General features: G+C 46.5%; 1 long non-coding RNA gene across 1 annotated transcript; it reads right to left on the reverse strand.

Annotated features, from left to right (window-relative positions):
- Window positions 1–5,068: 5,068 nt before the first annotated feature.
- On the reverse strand, window positions 5,069–12,250 carry LOC149350340 (uncharacterized). The gene is made up of 3 exons (XR_016290332.1): window positions 11,967–12,250; window positions 10,429–10,484; window positions 5,069–5,512 (listed from the first exon to the last, which is right to left on the reverse strand). It is a non-coding gene; the product is annotated as an uncharacterized LOC149350340 (long non-coding RNA).
- Window positions 12,251–12,584: the final 334 nt, after the last annotated feature.

A 12,584-nucleotide genomic window follows, 5' to 3' on the forward strand; every position in this document is an offset into this window, starting at 1 on the left:
CTCATAGGCCATGTTCAGCTTTGGGATGCTAAACCTCTGTATACCATACCAATATCTCTCTAACCGTCGTAAACTGTTGTTCTTTTCACGAACTGTTAAAAATTAATTTTCCTCGTATAATTTTGAGCCTACCACTGCACTTTGTTTAGGTCTTCAAGCATGCACTGTAAATTCATCCTCTGAACATCAATGTCTGACTGGAATGTGACAATTTGATTGGGACCTGAAACAGACATTTGACAGCTCAAATGGGAGTCGAATTGCAAATCTAAAATCAACTGGGTTGTCCAGCTTTAACTGTAATGCCAATTTCAATCTAATTGATACCAAATACGGTACCATTTATCTTTCCTTACAGGGACACATTCGTCTGCTGGTGGCTCTGTTGAGTTCATAAGATGTGGAGGGGGTGGAGCAGAAGGACAGTAGCCTCGCAGAGAGGTTGCGGAGTAAGGCGGAGCGAGAGTCGAGAGGCTGTGCATGAAGCCAGGTCTTGACAGAATCGCCTACCAGGCTCTCCACAATCGCGACACACTAGAGCACAAGTGCCTTCTGGATACATTTAACTCCATCTGGGAATCTGGTGCCCACCAGACAATTGGCTCGTTGCAGTTGTCACCCCCCATCCCCAAGCATGGCAAGCAAGCAAGAAACCCTCTTAACTATCTCCCCATACATCTCACCTCTGCAGCTTGCAAGGTCATCGAACATAAGTTTCTGCGCTGCCTCACCTGCTTGCAAGGGCTTTTAACTTTCTCCACGAAACTGGAAGCAACTTTCGCTAATTCCGGTGATCCTAAAACAGCGCAAACAAGACAAGGAGGACGGAAGGAAACGTACAACAACAGCGCTCGTGTTGTATGTTTCCTTCCGTCCTCCTTGTCTTGTTTGCACTGTTTTAGAATGAGTACCTACCAACTTGCCCAGGCTTCTACTTTGGCTATTCCGTTGCACTGCCAACTCAGTCAACGATGTTGTTTCTAATCTCGAACAGTCCCTACGTAGAAACCATACAGCCTTCCTCTTTTTACTTGAAATCCAAAGTGCTTTTGACCTCATCCCACACTCCGCCATACTCTCCGCACTTCCACAACATGGAGTCTCGGGCCATCTCCTCCGCCTTCTCATGTCAGAGTAAGACATTGCCTAAGCTCCAGCAGGACCCTACCCAGGGGAGCTCCTCATGGTTCTGTTCTTTCACCTTTGCTCTTTAACCGAGTACTCTCACCCCTTCCTAAGGAAACTCCCTCTGCCGTTTACACAACTATATATGCTAAAGACATCGCTCTTTGGACAACGTCAGACCTTGAATCTCTTGGCCTCTCACACTCCACAGCCAAATCCAAGACCGTCCTGCTGCTCGAAACACCTTCCCCAACCTCCACCTTCACAGCGCCTCTATTCCCTGGCTTAGCAAAGTCTGATACCAAGGCCTACTCATAGACTCCAACCTAAAACAAGAAACTACCACTTCTAGATCTATTGCAGAATTGTGCTAAGTCAACCGTGTGCTCTAACAGCTGAACGAAGGTTCTGCCAGGGCTCTGCAACCAGCCCAACCTGCAGAGGTTGTACGTCCTATGAGGCATTAGAACACATTTTTTACTGCCCTTCTTTCTCTATAGCACTTGCTTCCCTTCTCCAAGGTTGCAGAAACCTAGGTTTACCTTCATCCAGCTTCGATGACCTACTCTTTCCCAAATGCAGCAGGTCCTCACACTTATCTGCCCTCCTCATCTTTTCCCCCTGCAGGGGCATCTGCAAGATGTAGATGATGATGAGTTGCGACGCCATGCCTTTCCGAGCATCCGCAGGGACATCCCTGCAGGGGGATGATGGCAAGCAGTGTGCCACTATGGACCCGAGCACCCATGTTTAGCCGTGCGCGGCAGCGCCGTGTCCGCGGAAAAGGAGATCCTGAAGGTTGAGCCGATGTCGAGCGTTTAGACCTTTAAGGCTCCTCGGAAGAGGCAACACACTACTTTGTGTTGCCTCCCGACCCGACTGGGGGAAATCGACAATCACCTTTTCCTATCCTCTATCTTTCACTTTCCTATCTCTTTCTCAACTCTCTTAGTGGTCCTGGGAGACTTCAACACACCCCACACCACATGGGCCTACAGCACCACCGATACCGCCCAAGGGGCCGCCCTACACGGTGCAGTAGATGCACTGGGACTAGATCTCCTCACCGACTTCACCTCTCTCATCCGCCCGCACAACCACATATCCAACGATACCTCCTCCGGTCTCACTTTCACCCGAAACATTCCACGAGCTACCTTGACCAACCTAGGAGAGGCCCTAGGAAGCGACTATTTCGTCTTGTCGATCAGTATCCTGTCCCCTCAACACCAAACATCAATGGGCACCATCCGCATCACAAACTGGAATAAATTACGGGTGACTGCACCCCAATCATTATCCATAGCAGACATAGCAAAAATGGAGCCAATTCCTATATGAACATCACTTCAAAAACATCCGCTGCCTTCAACGCATTGTAGAATACCTCTCAGCTTACAACCACCTCCTACACATCTGGGAGGCACGGCATGGCCTCCTACATAGATGGTGACGACAAAAGCACAATCGCACACTTAGCGCCGCATAGCACACCTCATGGAGCAAGCCCAAGGATACATCTCCCAGCTGTCCACCCAAAATTGGCTCCGGTTTTGTGTTCCGCTCAAGGGTGCACTAAGCACATCCGAAACCTGGACCATCCTCAGCGCCTCCTTAACATGGACACCACCAAAGCCGCCACCCATCACACCTTGCAGACCATAGCCCACACCTATAAGGGCTCCGACCAAGCTCTGCTGGACGAGCTTCAGACAGAATACTTTGATATCCACCACCTGCCCCCATCCAATGCTCCATACACCAGCCTCCCCAACCCAGACTGGATGCCCCCATCACCTATGTCTATGTTGCTGTGCGGTTGGCCACCAGGTCTAACGCCCCGGAAGTGGACAAAATTATGAATGCCATCATACGTAACCTCTCCAGGGAAAACATTCAGGCATTTACAACATACCTAATTGAGCAACAATGGATCCCTGGACAGCTCCCTCCAGAGTGGAAACATGTGGAGGTCATCCTCATTCCCAAGTTCAACAAACCTCCTTCAGTGAAGGCACTCTGCCCCATTCATGTCTTGCCTCGGCAAGATTTACAAACAGGTCGTTCATACCCACCTCCGAAACCGTACTGATGCTAAGAACCTCTTTCCCCTGTACAAGATCGGTTTCCACCCTGGACTTTCCACCCAAGACGCCTTTCTCCTGCTAAAAACGACGTACTCACGGGCATGCCATCTGGAGGTGAACTTCAAGGGGCAATTTGACAACATCGCCCACACAGCCATCCTGAACAGCCTCAATCATATCAACTGCGGCACCCGCATCTATCAGTACATCACCGCCTTCCTCTCCAACCGCACTGCCACAATCGGCATAGGCACTATGCGATCCCAACCCTTCGACACTCATAATAAGGGCACCTTGCAAGGAGCTGTCCTCTCCCCACTCCTTTTTAATATCGCTACGGCCCCCTTGGCCCACCAACTAGCTGCTCAACAGGACCTCAGCTGCACCACGTATGCAGACAGTATTTCCTCAAGGTCTACACGGGGCTCCCTCGCAGCCAAGAAAGAGGCTCTTCGAAAAGCCATCCTAACCGTTGAGGATTTCTTCACCAGCAGTGGCATGCAACAAGCCCTGGAAAAAACTGAAGTGATTCGAACACATGGACCCCGCTACAAGTCACCTGGCTCTATCTGCCTCCGAAGCCATGACCATCTCATTGAGAAATGCCCGCTTATTCGGGTCCTTGGCCTCTGGGTTCAACATGACGGAAAGCCCACCCACACCCTGTAGACACTCCGCACCTCAGGTCTCAATGTCACCCGCATGATCCGCCGAATAGTGGGGCACGGAAAAGGCATGCGTGAAGCGGCACTCTCCGACTCGTCAAGGCCCTTGCTATCAGCCACAGGATTTGCCAGGATTTGGTAAGTGGAAGCCAAGAGCGGGAGATAAACTACAGGCCATTTTTCTTGTCGATCACAGCACTGTGCAGTGTTATGTTCCAAATGAGAGCAGAAAGCATCAGAGTGATGAACTGGAAACACATTTTGCAAGAACAGGTTTGGTCTGGTTTATTGGGTTAACGTTCCAAAGCGACTCGGGCTATGAGGGATGCCATAGTGGAGGAAGGGCTGTGGGTTTAACCACCCGGGGTCTTTTAACATGCACTGACACATCGCACAGTACACAGGACTCCAGCATCTCGCCTCCACTGAAATGGAACTGCCACAGCTAGGATTGAACCCACGTCTTTCGGGTTAGGTACCAAGCACCATAACCACTGAGCCACTGCGTGAGTTTTTTTTTTGTACGTGTTTGTGTGTCCTTTTTTTCCGAAAGCAGAAGTAAAATATAACTGTTTCACTCTGGAATGGAATCGTGGAAAGAAAAGTGACCATCTTAATGTAGGTCGCTTTTTGCAGTACTTTTTGCCAGTGCATTTACTGCATGGTACAGGCACCATGTACAGGGTGCTCTATATTTATCAGTCAGGGCTGTAAAAAAATTCTCTTGCGCAAGCCACTGGTCTATTTCTGCTAAAGCACAGACCACAGGGTAGCTTATGATATCTGTGTTTTCCGATAAATGCTTTAACGTCGGAACTTGCCTGGACTGCCAAGAATCGGTGAAGGACTGGAGTCGTCTGCGCGCGGAATTTTCATGGAGGCGAGCGGGATAGCCGATTTGAGAGGCTTTGCCATCTGGTGAGCTGCGAGGCAAACAATATCCCTGCTCGGAGCTGGGGTAGGTCTCGCAGTACCCCAGTTCGCACAGCCTGTCAAATATGCTGCTCCGCTTACCTAGACGAAAATTCTCCGTGTAGACAACTGTAGTTTTTCGCCGATTCCGGACAATTCAAGCAAGTTCTGATGTTTAAACCAATTATTGAAAAATGCAGACTATCATAAGCTACATTATGGCCAGTGCTCAAGTTCAAACACGTAAGTAGTTTGCGCAGGATAATTTTTTTTACAACCCCGACTGATAAATACGGAGCACCCTGTATATCAAGATATACCACTTCTGTAAACAGCAGCTTGCATGCACAGTCTCCTATCAGCCGTGAATGTAGGTTGCAATGCAAGCTGGGCTAGTTGGAGGCAGCACATAAAACTGTGCACAGTGTGAGAAATTAGACAGCAATAGAACAAACACATATGCGTGCCAGCACTGTCTTGTAGCTGTGACAAAATAATATCTGCAGCCTGAACTTGTGAGGCAGTGCTGGTATGTGTATGTGCTCTTTCTATTGCCATTTGGTTTCTCATGGTGCATGCAGTATGTCATCATTGGAGCAATCGATGCATTGCTGTAGTCCTCGCAGAACATTTTCAGAAAACATCCTCCTCCTTGACCGAAGGAATACAACTTGCTTGGATGCTGTCAGTGCAGCACAAGGGCTTGAAGAAGCTGATCTGGACCTGCAAGCACACAAAAGAACCATGACAGCTGCCCTGGCAGTAGAAGTGCAACTTTCCCCTTGTGGTTACCCATGCTTCCCGACAACTTGAATAAGTTTTTGTTTAGCACAGTGAAATGCATAGTGGATGAAGCAATTGCACTGACCGCCACAATTAAAGTATGCAGGTTTTTATGCAGTTGATAAAAAATTATAGCAACCGAAACAGAAGGAATTGCAGATTTAGACCACGACCTAGAATAAGAAAAATTGAATCTCGGCCCTAAGGGTATGACACGATAGCGTTATTGGTCTCCTGGGACTCCTCATGCCCCTCCTGGAGCAGTGGTGCAGCAGTTAAGTGATGCACCACTGCCCTGTGATGGAAGGTGCTCCCAGTGGTGAGCCCCATGTTGCTCTTCCCGAGCGACCAATCATTAATTTAACTGTCATCTGCCAAAGTAGGCAGTTTGCTCACTATCCGGTGGGCAGGCTGTGCTGACGCTGCAAGGTCACGTGACCAAGATGGCCCACCTGCCTCCTAGGTTGCTCTATGGGCACCACCTGCCCGAGCCATGCACGCGGTTTTTCGCACACAATGCTGACGCTGACACCGGATTTTCTGGTGACCGTGGCGGGTGGCAGTTAAATTAATGATTGGTCGCTCAGGAAGAGCAACCTTTGTCGCTCAAGTCCCACCGGTGACAGCACCTGCCATAGAAGAGCAGTGGGGCACCTCTAAACCACTGCACCACTGCGCCAGGAGTGGTGTGAAGACTCCCAGGGACCTCTGAATGTAAAGTAGAGAATGATGTTCTGCATTTATGGGAAAGAACTCACTACGTTCAACTCATCGCATCATACCCTTAAGGTGGAGCTTTCAATTTCTACCTTACTCCTCCAGCAGCAAGTGCCCATTTCCCATTGTTGAACATGACGGCCAAGTAAATGAATGAATATAGTATTTAATTTTGGCATGACTGGCACATTCATATAAGGGGGGGAAGGGGAGTGCTAACCGCCAAATAAAGTTTGATTTTCATATATAGCTGTTATGAAAGAAATGTTTATACAGGTTACTGGAATGTTCACTGTATTTTACTGTATCATGCATGTATTCATCACTTTCTTAAATATACTGTAATACACCTTAAGGACTAATTAATATATGCACCCAGATAAGATTTCTGACATTCAGTTTTAGGACATTATTAATGTAAAGCACAGCGGGGCTCAGCTAGTTGCTTTATAGCCAGTCATAAAGCATTTCATCTGAGTATCCTCAACCAATCACATCGCTACAGTACTAGTTGATTTACCGACCCCTGTTCATGAATGTGATTTGCAGAACTCACACAGACTATGCGCAAACTTTCTGAATGCAGTTGATCACTCCTTGCATCTACATCTTTATCCCTTTTCATCCCGAATTTTTGTGGCGAGCACAAAAATTTGTGGTGGTTTTATCTCGTTAAGAAGCTATTAAAAAGCCTGTAAACAAATTACGAGGGCAGTAAGTACAGCGGTTTTCAAGGGAGAACCATGTCCAGTATACTGAACACTGGGATTTATTTGTTGCCCTAGGAGTAGCACATTTTCATCTGCACTTTAAGAATTGTAGCTACTTTCTTCACTATGAAGCACAGACTGTGGTTGGAATTTTTCCGCTTTGCCGCCTGAGTACGAATTGACATCAAGGTTTCAGTAGTCTCCAAACAAAATTTCCTGAATTTCCTCATTAGTGAGAGTCTTTCCTACAAATAAAACAACCAAATGGCGCTCAGAAGCATATTACTTGCACGACAAATCCACATCAGGGTGTTTCTCAAACGATAGTGGGAGTTATGTAATTTTGGCACCAAACAATATTGAAAATCAAATGTAACCTGCTTGCGCAGGGATTAGAACAATACGAACAATTAAATCCTAGTGACCAGTACATTGGAGATAAAAATATTATCACATTGCACACAACTAGGGCAAACTTTTAACCACATTGTTTCAAATTAAATTTGATTCACTTGCGAGAATTTATATATTTGAATTGGATGAAGAGGAAACTTTAAAAGAAATTGTTTGCTTGAGCACATCGCGCGTGGCGGTCTGCTCGTGGAAGCTGCCCTCCTAAAAAGATGCGGCCAAGAGAGGAACTATCATGATGGAGATATTGCTCGTCTCTTCCAGAAGCCATCCAAATGGTTTTGGTTTAGCTTTGTTTGATTTTTTCATTACTTTTTTTCTGATGTCCAGTGTAGTGGTCGCTAGGTTGGAAAAGGTTATAAAGCTGCCGATTTCAATTTAAGTTTTACATGCAATAACAAATATATTTTTGAGCAGTAAAATATAAGAGTATAAACCAAAAGTAAATAAAATTCAATAATAATTTTAGTAAAACATGGAATAAATAAACAAATAACTGAACAAACTCCAAGTCCTGCCCCCCAACCCCCCCCACCTCCCAAAAAAGTTCCGCAGTCCCTGCCCTCTAATGACATTGCTCTTTTGCAGCTGAGCTACTCCTCACCAAAGTATGTCTGTGAACCCAGATACCTTCTTCTGTCCCAGCGTTCCCCATGAGTGGTGACTATGGACTTCAGACTGCCCTGTTCCTGCTCATGACTTATGCCTGCACCGACCTGCCCACTAGGACTGCTGCTGAGAGAAGCTCAAGATTCTGGCTTACTTCCACGACTGCCACTGATTAGCACTGGCAACTGATCTCTCCAATAGTGTGCTGCCTTCGTTGCCGCCACCACTGCCTAGAACTACTCTAACTGTGCTTACGGTGCACTCGCAAATGCCATACAGAGCTGGGTGTATCGACGGTACTGTTGTCTGCATTGATGGTGGCCCGGCTAACAAAGCTGCTGCTGTCATTCTATATTCAGAGCTTGATTTAATAAAGTTGCACTCCAAAGAGTGGAAATCAAATGCAGTTTGAAACAAAGGGGACAGGTGTGTTACTTTATCCCACAACAAGTACATGCACCATGTCATGGTGCATGTACTGTGAAATTGAGAATTGTGGTTTACAACTGCAAGTTCACATCTCAATTCCAAACTATACACTCACCTATGCACTAAAACTTCAGTTCCTCAAAGACCTACATGTACACAGGAGTATAACGAAGAGACGGAGGGGTATTAATAAACCGAGCATGTCACCGCTCTGTTTGGGAGGGCGCACTTTGATGGAGATTAATCTTTCTTGCTAACAGAGCAGAAATATACAACAGAAAGCACAAAAACATGAAGCAGTTAACCAGCTCTAGAGATTTAAAGAATGGTACAACAGCCTAAGAGAGCTAAATAAGGCCCGGGAGTTTTGGAAGAAGAATCATCAATATGAATCGTGCACTAATAATACAATAATAAAATATTAGATATTACAATAAATTTAGTCCTCACTTGAAGAAACAGAAGTTTCAATTCTTTGTGTTCGCACATTACCTACAGAAAAACTGTTCAGGTTAGAAAACGCATGAAGGAAAACAGCAAAAATGCTGCCAATGCAGTGGGCCTTCCATTCCTCTCTGTAGCACTTCCACAAGAGTATTTCACAGGGTGCCTAAAATACTAAAGACACCAAATTTTTGCTTCGTGTTTTCTTTCAAATGATGCATTAGACATTAATATACATGTACCACCATGCGATATTCGCCTATGACCGGTAAATAATTTAGAATTGTATTTCTTCCCGACATTGTTTCGGTTTCATCAACTGAACGATGGCTCTGATGTGTAGTTGGTATCTAGGTCACGTGAGACACGATAAAAACGGCAATACAACTGCTGATACGTCATTTGTTGCCATTCCATTTCTAGAAGCAGGCTGGTGTAAGTGTTATATTGAATCAAACCTACGTAAAAGCGTGTATAGTGAAGTTTCTTCCTGCTGACGCAACCTAAAGGCCAACTACATGTCACCTCCATTGTTCGGTTGATAAAACCGAAACGAGAACAACATGAAATAAGAAATCCAGTTATAAATTATTTAGCAGTTGCAGGCAAAAGCAAGTGGTGATCCATAAGTTCAATGCTCAATGCATCATTTGCAAGAAGAAAACATGCAACTAAAAATAGGTGTCTGTAGTCCATTAAGAGTTTCAACTTTGAACCACTTGGGCACCTGACTCAAAGGCAACCAGACGAAGGGTTGTCTTGAATTCTAGTATACCCAAGCAACTGCTATACACGGCGACAGATCTGGGGGCATGTTGCCTCATACAAGTTGCAACAGACGCTCTCAAGTGATTGCAAGAAGCTGTGGCCTATTGCATGCCAAGTTACCTTCAACAAAGCTATGTTTTGGACACCACCGCACATGAAGGTTTATGGTTTATGAGGGTTTAACGTCCTAAAGCAACTCAGGCTGTGAGGGACGCCATAGTGAAGGGCTCCGGAAATTTCGACCAACTGGGGTTCTTTAACGTACACTGACATCGCACAGTGCTTCCACACAAGACTTTTTTTTAGGAATTTTAGGCATTAGGAAACCCGCATCTTTCAGGTCAGTAGCAGAGCAAAACAATCACTGAGCCACCACAGCAGCTTCACATAAAGGGTGCTCCCACAGAACAAAAGCTGTTATACATGTACAAGAGGCTGTGTATAGCTTGTTCTATACGGCACACTGTCTGCTTATGAATCTAGTACAGACTTGTACAGATCTAAATCTGCTGCTTTCATTCCGTAGGCAAATTACATAGGTGCATTGGTGTTTCTCCAACTTCTCTCTCTGCAAATCATGTAGCTGAAAGTGCTCAGAATAACTTTTCAAACAACAGCGTACCATAAATGCAGAGGTGCCAAAATACACACTCCACAATAAAAGTAAATACATTGCGGGCATGCTTTCAAAAATTCAAACTTTTTAAAACTTAACCAGGAGCACGCTCTGAACCTGTGGAAACAGCGAAAGTATGCATTACGCCATACCAATCTCAGCTCACAGTGGTAATGAGGTCAAGGTAGAATCCAGCTGGTGGAAGGATCTGCAAATAAGGAAAGGCGCACGCTGCAGATCAGAGTAATGCTACAAACACGGCCCGTTTGCACAGATGAATTCAACAAACTCGTTCCCAGAACTGAGTACAGCAAGTGAGGGCTCCTGCTGCAGCAGAAAAACAAAGTAACGACATTGGTAGCTGCTGGTTGATACACACACGAATTAATTGTTTCGTAAATGCACTAGATGTGCATTTCCAAAACAATTAATTACAACAAACGAAACAGTGTAGTGGATTCACTGATACAGTAAGTGCTGCACATGCTGCTTGCATGGAACTGCGCTGGAAAGTGGTTATAGCAGCTGCTGCCTTGTCCCTTGACAGCCACATGAAGTCCACACAGCGGCTGCTAGCTCTCCTCCAAAAGACATGCTGGCTAAGCGTCATCTTTGGTTTGTCTGAATACCCTCTCGGTGCCCTTGGCAGCGGCTTAAAGGCACGCACTGCCTGTTACTTATGAATGCATTAATTTTTTTCTGGAAATCTTTCCCATAGCTTCCTCGAATGCATTGGAGCACACAGAACAAGTGTTGGGAAACTATGGTAGGGACAGCCATCCCAAATGTTTAAACAAACGCAAAGAATTACACCAATGCAGTTATTTCGGTTGTAAAACGATAAATATTTCCATGGGCATCGACCTAGTGCTAGCTGAAGGCTAATGAAGTCACGTATTCCTTGCGGCATCCGTCGCCTTACACATGAGTTACTTGGCAGTGACGGGCCTGAGCGGATAAGCACAATGAATGCATTGCTGCAGTCTCATGCTGTACAGAAGGTTCGTGGCACTCCGAGGTACGCCAGTTTTTTTTTCACACTGAGCCAGCTCATATTTAAACTTAGGCTCCCCGCTGGCCAGCAACCCCTTCTTTCGCTCTTCGGAAGTATCACAAAGAAGCTGATCTCCTGCATTGCAGCACCGCGTGAGAAAGGAAGGAAAACATACAACTGGTCCGCACAGGTAAACGCCACCTACCTGTCGGGAATCCCGACGCTTTGATAGCGCAAGTCACGTACCCCATCTGCTGAAGCTGCGAGGAAGGCAGTAAAATCCCACAGTCCAGCGCGTTTACGCTGGCACACACAGAAATAACAGATGCGGCCAAATTGTAGAGGCCATGAGCGAAGGAGATGAATCTTGAAAAAGACAAACCTTCGTCAGAGGCAACCGACTATCGATAGGTGCACAGTAGCAAACATGCAACAGTCCTTTCAAGCACGAAAAAACGACCTCATTGACGCCACTCCGCGATCTCCTCGCGCGCCTTCACCCGCACGATGTCGCGAAATTTACATCAGAAGACGCTGCATTAATAATCAAGACCGTCACACACTTGCGCAGTCGTGCAGCAGCTCTTTCAACAAGCCACAAGGCGATGACAGAGTGACGACGAACACTTATCTAGTTGGCGGGCAAGTACGAAACAACATCGCGCGTGCACAATGAATTATTTTGACAGCACTCACCTCAGTCTGGAAAAGGTTGAAGGCAGGGCTGCCTAAACCATGAACTGAGAGCAAAATTCACCGAGCTCGCATTTACCAAAACAGCAGAGGGCCGATTCACCAGAGAGAAACGAAAGCGCAGATAGTGCAACGAGGCGCTGGCGCACACACGAGTTCGCCCGTTCTCTGAAACGCGCGCCATCCTCGGCCTCGGCATAATTTTAGGCGTCTGGGTTTGAGAGTTACATGCCGCAAAAACAGAAAACCGAAAAACCCTCCGGCGTCACATCCGCCAACCGTCCTCCTTTCCACCCACTCTCTGGGCGCGCATGCGTAGTTCTGCGGAGTTTGCTCTCGCGATGTTCAGGTCAGGAAAACGCATCATGGTCACGTGGGCTGGCGGCTACCGGCATGGCTACCGGAATCAGCCACCGGAACCAGCCAGTTGGCAATCACGGCGGCAAGCAAATCGCGGATCACAGAGGGCATGTTGCTCTCTTTTGTAGCTTCGCGTTCTGCTGCGTCTCAGACAGTTTTAGTTTTACGTACGTAGAACCTTCACGTACGTAAACGTGAGCAGTCTACTTAGCGTACGCTCGTCTCGCTTCGTACAGTTTTAGCTACACGTATGGGACGCAA

This window comes from Amblyomma mixtum, chromosome 3, assembly GCF_055824585.1.
Source record: "Amblyomma mixtum isolate Tamu chromosome 3, ASM5582458v1, whole genome shotgun sequence".
Lineage (NCBI taxonomy): Eukaryota > Metazoa > Arthropoda > Arachnida > Ixodida > Ixodidae > Amblyomma > Amblyomma mixtum.